We start from the raw sequence: 10,240 nt of genomic DNA on the forward strand, positions 1-10,240 counted from the left end.
TAGAACCAAAAAAAAAGCTTAATCCTTCACCTTAAACCTGTTGTTAATAAAAGATTTTTGCATCACATGCTTCCTTTTTTGCATCACAGCCTTCCGCTCATCCCCTCCCTTCTGTTTCATGCTGCGAGATCTCCAGCAGAAAATCTCCTGCTGTGAAATACATGTGTGAACAGCAACTGGCGGGAAATTTTTGGACCAAACTGTTCACACATTCACCAGAAAAAATTCTGGTGCTCATGTGTGAAAATGGCTTAACTGACAGTGAAATTCAGTGCTGTAACTATTTATGTAAAAGTCAAACAACTATCTAACTTGAGTAGAGAGAAAAAAAAAGAATGTGCAGCAAACACATTATACTCTGACATTCATAATGTGCTCTACTACCCTGACCCACTGCAGGCTCTACTGCTCTTTCAGTATTGGACTGTTGTTTTTCTCTAAAGCAAAATCGAAAATACTGGCAACCTTGGGCGAATGCATAATCGTGACTCCATCTGTAATACTGAATGGGAAAAAACTATATATAAATAGGGCAGTTTGCTGACAGTGTTATTGCCTTGGAGAAATGTTTATACAACAATCACATGGAACAGCAAAGAATCTACAACATAAATCATGCTACATTAGTGTTTGTGAATTATACTTTTTTTTTTTTTGATTTGATGGTTGGTACAAACTAGAAGCTATATAGTCTTTTATTTTTCCCCTACAAGTAGAACAGAACAGTGAATATGTATACAAGGTGGCTCGAGCTCAAAGCTGCACAAAGAAAAAAAAGTAACAAGTAATTCCACGTTGATGTGATGCCATTCAAGGGCTGTGATGCAAAAGAACAAAGTTTGAGCCCCATTCAGCCCACTGCTGTCCAAGGACTTAACCCTTTTTTCATTTTGCTTTCCACTGCAGTTGGTTGGGGTTGTTGTTTAAAAACACATGGTTAGGCTTGAATATTACTAAATGTATGGTTACAGATTGGCATCATGTCGCCTGAACGCTGCCCAATACAAAATAATGGTCAAAGTTATTTGAAGATATGGACAAATGTACTTATTACATGTTTTTTTGTGAGAATGGGCTGGCATATCTACTATGTGCAGTTTTTTTATTGACCAGATCTAAAAAGTCAGGAAAGTCAGTCATATAATTTTTTATTTATGTTGTTGTATCTATTGCCAACAAATGGTCGGCATTCCTCAGAACTTGCAAATATACCATTTCAAATAGGGTTATATGAAAACAATGAAATCATTGGCAGTTACTTCCATGACAAATAATCGTCAAGTAAAATGTCATTATTGTGACAGCCCTAGTCATGTCTACACTCTTATTCTGATTCAGCCTTTATTCATTTCTGTTGCCTGCTAGTATGAAAGGGAGCTGTAGTGGTTTAGTTCTAAAACCAGTGACCAATGACTGAAAGGACATTGAATCTTTTCTTATGTGGAGATGTGGAGGCCTCTAACAGTGCGGTTCAGTGGCACAGGGGGGGCTTTGCTTGAGCTGTGACCTACATCACAGTAAAAGGAAACTGATATGCCTCTCAGGATTAAGAATTCAACCCAGCCCCTCATCCTTACAACACAACCCTGTTGTGTGGATTAGCCCAAGGCTATCTTTGGAATTCGTCAATGAGACCTACATACTAACCACTCACTTGTGTCACCAAGTTGTAACTATATAACTAGTTTGTAGCTGCAGTTGGATGTTAAAGGCACGGCTGTGTTGTTCCTATAGGGTTGTGTGCAGCACAGTAGAATCTGTAGTGAGGGGAAATCATGCCATTTGCTTGATCAAAACTTAATAGCCAGTGTTGGCCCAGCTCAACTGTCCTGGTGCCAGTAATTGTTCCTCATCTTGTATAATTGCGGGTACGGCCAGATTCAGAGTGGATTTCCTGGTGTCTTTCAAAATTTAGGGGGCGTTTTGCCGCTCTAAAAACCCATCACATTGGATTACACGGTCTGAGACTCTACAGAAGGAAAAAGGAAAAATGCGTGCAGCATTTTTCAGTTTGAGTGTAATACAGTATTCCAGAAGAATCCAGAAGATCCAACCTTTTCATCCCAAAACACAATTTCTACAAGTTACAAGTTTATGAAAGAATTTTTTTTTGATAGTTTATGGTACACTGTGCCTCTGCTGATATGATGCATGCTAGTCCCGGAGCATGCCTTTATTCTTCAGTTTCTAGAACCGAGAACAAAATTTTCTAATTTTGAGCTTTGAGTTTGTAAATCAAGACCATCTCAATAAAGGGTGAATATGAGATGTTTTTTTTCCCAAATGTGAAAATGGATTTCACTTTGAAAGTACCAATTTTTTGTGTTTATCACTGAGGATCTTTGGTTCACATACGGTTTCTTTTTTAAACCAAAACTGAAACACCTCTACCCTACAAAAAGCTGTACCAGACTCAAAGCTCTCAGAGGTGAGAATCGCCTCAAGTTTTATCAAATTTGAGATAAGAAGCATACAATATTCTGGACACAGAAAACAATAAAATTACTCCTTCCCTCTGAGAATTGTAGCAACGAAGGTACTGTGGGATTTTTTTCGGGATTTTTTTCCTCCCTCTTCAGCTTTCTCAGCTGAAATGATGAGCCAAAGATTGCTCTGCCAAATGTAATGAGGCATCACACTTTCACCTCCACAGAAGCTAAACCTAATGGAAGTCATTGGCTAAACGCATTCCAGAGTAAATGAGATGACTTCTTGGTTAGCGGGGCTGTTGTTTGGTGCATAATTGATAGGAGAGGTGGTTAAAGGCAACCCCCCCCCCCCCTTTGAGGGCAGCATAATTGCAAAAAGAATCTAATAAGGTAGGGAGGGAAGGAGACTTTCGATCAAAGAGGTGCGCATGCTCAAGGTCTGCAATCAGATCACCTACAGTACGAAGAAAAATTGACCCGGGAGAGCTACATACTATATAGGAGATCATGCAAGGAAAAAAAAATAATTCTGTCCAATTTGGATCACCGGTGACACAATGGGCATGAATTCACATCAGCATATGATGCACTCATCCTCATATTATTATTGTCTGTGTCTCTATCTGCTGCCATCTCCATCCAATCATTCAGATGGCAAACATGGGAGACTCCACCTGATCAAGTGATGCCTCCTAATATACTCCGATGTACTGACACATGTTTGTCTCTTTGTCAGGGGGCCAAAAAATGTTAAATAAATGCTGCATTATTGTGTTTCTTAAATTAAACTGCAGCAAAACATCTACGGTGAAATAACAAAGAATAAGCAAACGAGTGATTATTGGGTATTGGTTATGAGAAAATGTGTGTGAGAAATGCATCCCATGGTAAATAACACATGGTTTGAACCACAAAAGGGATTTTACCTTCCAAACCCAGTCTCAACTGCATAGTAACACTCAGGAAGGAATTGGGTGTTTTCTTCGGTTTTATTCCGAGCAGACTGCAGAGCTTAGAAAATAGGTAAGGCCACTTCACACCTGTGATTGACACCTCAATAAGACAGCGCGGTTAGATGAGTGGCGAAGGTCGGGTTGGAATGCAGGGCAGCCATGCAGCAATAACTGTAAGAAGGAGAGTGAAAAGCAGGGACTTGATAGCTCTCCTCAGAATGGGATTTTTCACACACAAACAGAAATCAGAACACACACCCCCCCCCCCCCCCCCCCCCCCCCCCCCCCCCTAATCTGATTACCACTGTAGAACTAAACATCTGGGTCTGGGAGGGACACTGTGCAGGCGTACAGCTGTGCATTTCCATGCGAGAAATCTCCGAATCCCTGGAAGTCAGCAGGACGCCCCCTGTGACTCCCATCAACGTTAAACACGGCTGCATCTCTCAGCTGATACCCGACGAAGGGGCAGGAGAGTAAGTGCACTTAAAAGGCAGGGAAGCAGCGATCCATCTCTCAAACCCCATCATCAGACAGTCACATCCCCAGCCCCCCCATCCCCACGGCTGATACAACCGCAAAACACATGATATGGAGGTCAAAAAGGAGAAGAAGGAAACACTTAGGCAGCCTCTTTACATTCATTCTTCGATCCCATTCAATTCATTTCGCAGCCTTTCGGGAAAAATAAACTGACTGTAGAGTGTAATTGCCTCTCTGGTTCAATCAAAAGGGCTTTTGAAAGAAAATGGTGCAACAGTACAAACTCATCCCAACACTGCCATGCTGAATATTGCCTGCATTAGAGAATAACTTGCTGCATGACATCAAAGACATGCTTCACCTCTCATTGGGCTACTGCTTGTTATACTCAAAATATGTGCAAAGGCTCTATAAATAAACATGAATAGAAAAGTGGAGAACGATTGCAATCCCCTCTGAATGGGAGGATACTTTGAAGATGTAGCCCGCTGCATTTTCCTCGCACTCCTCCATCCGTCTGGGTGGGCAAAAAAAGGGAACACTTGTGTGCAGACCACTGGTGGCCAAATATTTGGTTTAGCAGAATAAAGAGAAGTTGAGCTGAGCTGTTAAAGTAATCACTTTAATTGCTATCCCCCTTGGGCTTCCACTATCATTACACTGTTAAATTCTAAGGACACAGTATCGGATTATTGTACTGTTAGAGAACACGGGCAATTTTTTAAAAAATCACAAAATAGACATTTAAGAAAGAAAAAAATCCACATGAGCTCACTTTGTTTTCGAAGCAGAGGCTCAAACGAGTTGCTCGTACAAGTTCGAGAGAAAGCTTTTCTTGAGGCAGACAGTCCTGATGCTGTTTCTCTATGTTAATGAGTAGAGCAGCACCATATGCACTTTGTCCTATTTGAGGGAAATGAGCCCCAACAGTGAGAATCCCAGAAGGACCATTCAAACCATTTGAGGTTCGTCGAGAAACGCAACCGTCAGCATCACGCATGTGTGACCACTATCAGTACGCACACTCTGGCTCATGCCCACCCTTGCAAATTTAGGTTAAACGTTTTTTTAAAACATCTCAGCAGAGAAATAAGGCTTTTTATGGAAGTTTCATTTTGTTCTGTGTCGCGATGAGTTGCGCTGGGTGCTATTTTCCTGCAAAGCAAAGGCAGCAAACTTAGCAGATGCAACACAATTAGGTGAGAAAGCATGCAGCAGTGATCCCTGGCTGAACACTTACTGGTCCTATGATGTAGATTTTTTTCTCTTCATCAACCTGCTTTGATTGTAAGTCCAGTATCCGTTAGATGTGTTGCTTCACTCACATTTCTTTTACCGCAACTCTTCTCTCAGGACTCCCACCCCCCAAAAAAGGGAAAGAAAAGAAAAGAAAAAGATAGGTGCTCTCTGCTCCAACAGTGGTTGCGCTCTGCCCTTAATTCTGCTCACTCAGTCTTTTAGGACGGGACTAAAAGTAAGCTCTGCCTCGGTTTATTCCACAATCAAAAGTGAATTTGCCGGCTGAGGTCTCGATGAGCGCGGCGCCGGGGTGTTCCTCGAGCTCCTCGTGTTGCGTACACTCCACGAGATGCTGCCTGGAAGCGAAGAGGACAGCGGTGCTACTGAGCGGATACTCACATCGCGCGCATCCTCGGGCTCTGCTCTCTTTGTGCGCAGGAAGAAGCGCCCACTGGTGACGCGTGAAACAGAGAGAGAGAGAGAGCGAGAGAGAGAGAGAGAGATGGAGAAAAAAACACCCATCGTGCACACACATACTATAATGCGCCACCAGCCTATGGGCACCCGCTATTTCACCGCTACAGTGAGTACACATCTGATCCCTGGAAATTTATCGTCATGTCGATATGATCCAAAAGGAGAAAATATATGAGAGACACGCGCTGTTTGGTTATAAAAAGATAAACAAAGGCTGAGAATGGGTAAAACAGTCTTATCAAATCACCCCATCTTTGACATTAAGTCAGTGTCAACGGATTTTTGTGGTAAATCCGTGCAGTGACATTGCATAAATTAAGCTGACCGCTTAGGGAAAAGTGATGCAGAACAGGTTTTTAGCATGTTCTGAAGGCCACGTTGTTAATTTATTTATCTGCTCATTTATTTAGTTATCTATTCATCGTCAAATCCCCATTAAAATGTGTGAGGATTTCGTCTTGGAACCCTGCACTGAGAAGAAGGCAGCAGCTGTGAACTCCATGTGTGGTGGAGGATCACAGGGGAAAGTGTTGTAAAGCCGTTTGGTTGAGAAACACCATTTCACCTCATGTTAGTGTCATTGTTTTAAATGATGCAACCATTCGCAATCTGAGAGAGGTTTTGATTATTTTTTTCCAAATTATTTTTACCTCCTCACAGCACTTCGTAGTGTTGCTGCTGCAGAATTCAATTGCATGCTTATTAAAAACGCACGATCCATCAGGTAGTTATTTTCCTATGGGCTGCATACCTTGGCAAGATTCTTGTTATGGTAAGTCCATGCACATAGACATAATTTGTTTATCAGTATTTATAGTCATATTCCTTTTTTTTTCTTTTTTTTGTAAGTGGGGATGTGTGAAGTACCTTACTTGAGTAGCCAGTGTCTTGTCAGTTCTCAGTTTGGAGAAGCAGATAATTGTGACTGTTGAGCTAAGCTAACAGCTACCCAAAAAGCGGAGAAGAAGAACATCTAAGTCGACATCTGATAAACTGGTTCAAATCCCAGCAGGGGATGGTCATACATCTCCATGTAAGCTTGGGTTCTCTCCAGGTATTACGGCTTCTTTCTGCCTAAAAACATGCATTTTAGGTTCATTGGTGACTCTAAATTGTCCCTAGGTGTGAGTGTGAGCATGGATGGCTGTTTGTCGTTATGTGGCCCTGTGATGGACTGGCTACCCGAGCTCCGACTATTAGTTGTGTCATTTGGTCAATGTCATTCTCTTGTAGCCTACTTGCTCTTTGTAGTTTGTAGCTTGGCTTGGCCATTAGAGATCCTTGATAAATCTCCAAATTGAGAGTGCTCTGACTGCTGTCTACTACTAGTAAAACCTTGACTAGCCTACTCTTTAGTAGCCTTGACACATACAAATAGACACAAACACACACACACAAAAGAAAAGAAAAAAATCCCTAGAAAGCTGCGCTAACAAACACTTACATAACTAGAAGAGTTCAACTGATCATGCGTGTTGGGATGGGAGTCAAAGTGTAGTGACACACACACTGTAAATACATTAAATGTCACAAGAAAGTCAAAATTATCGTTAGTCCAACCAAAACCAGACTTTTCAAATGATGATCGAATCACTCCTGTACACTCAAGTAACTCCTCATATCAATAATTTTTAATTCTGCTGTGAAAAAAAACAGTAAACTTGTCAAGTCACTGCCGAAAGCATTTCCCAACTCGCTCTTCACTTATAGAATCTAGATTTTTATCACCACGGTGTCATCAGATTAAATCACCAATCACTTCACTTAAATACAAAGTCTGTAAATTTGGATTCACACAAGTGATGATCTTCCACAGGAAAGTCTGAAGTGGCAGCATGTGGCAGTCTTCTTCCAAATATGCTCCCACAAATTCACTGTGCCAATGGTGTTGGAGTAACAGAAAAATTGGATTGAAAACCAACCCAGCACTACGTGCTATTTTGCACAAGCTGGGAAACTCTACTTCTTTATAGACTGAAAAATGGGATATCTTCTGTTTTTGTTTGGATTTTTTTTCTTCTGAGACTGTGCTCATGACTGTTCTTCTTTTTGAAAAGCAAACAATGACAAATCCTGCACTTTTTAGGACAAACATACCCAATACTGCTCCTTAAAAATGAGGTCTCTCTCCCCCTGCAGGAAAAAAAACATTTCCTCTGTTGTTCTGTCAGCGTCAGAGAAGCAGCAGCTGCACCTGCAAACTGCTTGCACATACACTGTTGTCCTTGTAATGTCTTAGAAATCTATGGACTATGTAAGAGACAGCCACTAACTTTTTTCTCTAAGTGATCATTATACAAGAAAATATCTGACGTGGGAGCTAAGCTAACAGCTACTTGGAACAGGGCCACCAGAAGAGCACGTTTTTGGCATCTAAAACAATACAAACCTCAAAGCTGTCATTGTGGTTTTAGCGAAGGTTATATTTTGAATAATCTTATATTTTATGTCAAAACCTTCTATAAAAAGAACTATATTTAATACATGTAAGTAATCTGAAGCATTTTGACCCACCCCACACTACTGTTGTGCCACTGTGGGTCCAGCCTGGACATATAAGGGGCCAAAGTCAGCAGAGTAGAGCTCACAAATCATTCTGCAGCAGAGCCCTGTCACTGTTGGAGCATACATGCTTCAATATGGGGTATTGGAAAAGATTCCTCTTTTGAGAGTCATCTTCAATAACTTTTTCCAAAGTCATTATACTTTTCTACTCCCTCTGACTTGTAGCTCTTTAATTTTTACTATGCTGTCACGTGAATGGTTAGGGTTAATTTACATGGTTAGGTTGACTTGCTAAAAAAATATATCAGATTTTAGACCTGAGATTTTTTTTTCTTGGAACTGTTTAGTGGACAAACATATCCATTACATGTTTTCCGGTGAGAATGGACCGTTTCTTTAAAGGCAAATCATGGTGTGAAAATCCGCTCGGGCACAATGGCCTGTGTGACACCAAGTTCGTAATCTTCACCAGTTCCCAAAGGTCCACTGTGTCCCTCCTTGAGCAACTGTGTGCAGCCCAAATATTTGTTGCCACTTGGACTCAACACAAAGACATGCATTTGCCTGGATGAATGTTTACTCAGAGACACAATGGACCAGATGAAGAATACAAGGAGTAGAAGAAGAATATGGAGAGTTGTTTGAGGAGAGACTGCAGGAGAGCCCCTGTTTGTACCACACCCCTGCAAAGTACGTTTGACTGGTTACTACATGAATGGGAACATTCAGCCCAGCAGACCCAAACAGGTATTATGTGAAGGACTGGATTGGACTTTCTTTTGGTAACAATTACAGTAATAATTACTGTGAACTTACAACATTAAAGTTAGAAGTGCTGTGCGTCTCGAGATAACAAAGACAGACCATCAACAGGCTGCGGAAACAAGGGTCTTTTGAAAAGAAGATTAAGAATGGATCAATCAAAACTTTGGTGCATTCTAAGAAACAAAAAACTTGATAAGATAAAAACAAATTTTAAAAAAGTTCAAGACATTGAAAGAAGACAACAATAGTGGATGATCACGAGATCCTTCCCATGTTAAAGAAGACTCCTTCACATGATCCAGACAAGTGAATAACACTCCTCAGGAGGTAGCATTTCATTATCTAAGTGTGCCAAAGAGAGTACAATGCTTTCCATGTTTGCATGTTCGAACCTATTGGGACTGTGCAGAACTTTTACGGTATGCATTCATAATTAAGACATTTATAGCAGAAAGCATAGACCACACCTGTCCAGTAAACAGTGTGTGATCAAAAACATTAGAGCTGCTGAAAAAGAGGGTTCTTCATGTTAATGCAACAATAGAGGAGTTTGTGAACCTTGAAATAATGTGCTTAAGACTTGTTTTGAAGTTAACCCTAACCCTGAAACTGCCCTAAAGTGTTGAGGGGCTGGGATACCACAGTTCACGACTTAGGTTTCCTGCCCCACACTACAACATTTCCCTTTTTTGGTCTTTTGATGGTGACTTTCTGCAATGTTGACAAATTCATGTGGATGGCTGCACACTTGCAGGGTTCAAACTGAGACTTTTCTTTTTTGTTTAAGACAGTGGTGCATTACATCCCACAACTGTAGGGGGGAGCCAAAAAGCAAAGAAAATGGAAAACTCTCTAGTGTTCCTTTAGTCTCTAGTGTTGCTTTAAAGTACTATTTATAGATAGATAGGTCCATGTATAGATTGTTCACTTCATCCCATATTCTTTACATAACTATCCAACAATTTCTGTGTTTTACTGTATATGGTAGAAACTAGGTTTAATGAAAAAGAAGTTCTTCTTAAAATCACTCTCAGTATGTTGTCAATATACTGTTCTTGAAAAATGAGCAGAAGAAAATGGACCAGAATATCACTACTGATACTGATAAACACCTAATATTGATTACAATGTATTTGTCATTGGATATTACAGCTATTTTGATGTAGGTTAACAACACAGATTAAGCATTGTAATTGTAACTGAAACTATTGTATTGTCAATAACTGTGAAGGTACACTGTTTTTTAAAGTGGCCATCTTATTTTCAGAACACTTCACTGCCATCCCAGCTATTGTCTTTTGAACTTAGGGAGATGCACAATCATCAAAAAAATATGGAAAAGAGAACAGAAAAGATGGAAAGCAGTCAACATTCACCCTCATTTTTAAC

General features: G+C 40.6%; 1 protein-coding gene across 2 annotated transcripts in view; it reads right to left on the reverse strand.

Annotated features, from left to right (window-relative positions):
• The window catches only part of cntn3b (contactin 3b), a 58,481-nt gene extending 52,983 nt beyond the window's left edge, over positions 1-5,498 (reverse strand). Inside the window, exon 1 of one of the 2 annotated variants that reach the window (XM_072382857.1) lies at positions 5,106-5,498. The gene's annotated coding sequence lies outside the window, so the exon portion shown is untranslated. Of the gene's footprint in view, positions 1-3,355; positions 3,519-5,105 lie in introns of those variants that run through there. The other variant, XM_072382858.1, reaches the window with a different exon arrangement.
• Between the last annotated feature and the right edge of the window lie 4,742 nt (positions 5,499-10,240).

The sequence above is a fragment of the Leuresthes tenuis genome, unplaced genomic scaffold (genome assembly GCF_036924035.1).
Source record: "Leuresthes tenuis unplaced genomic scaffold, fLeuTen1.0.hap1 SCAF_3, whole genome shotgun sequence".
Taxonomy (NCBI): domain Eukaryota; kingdom Metazoa; phylum Chordata; class Actinopteri; order Atheriniformes; family Atherinopsidae; genus Leuresthes; species Leuresthes tenuis.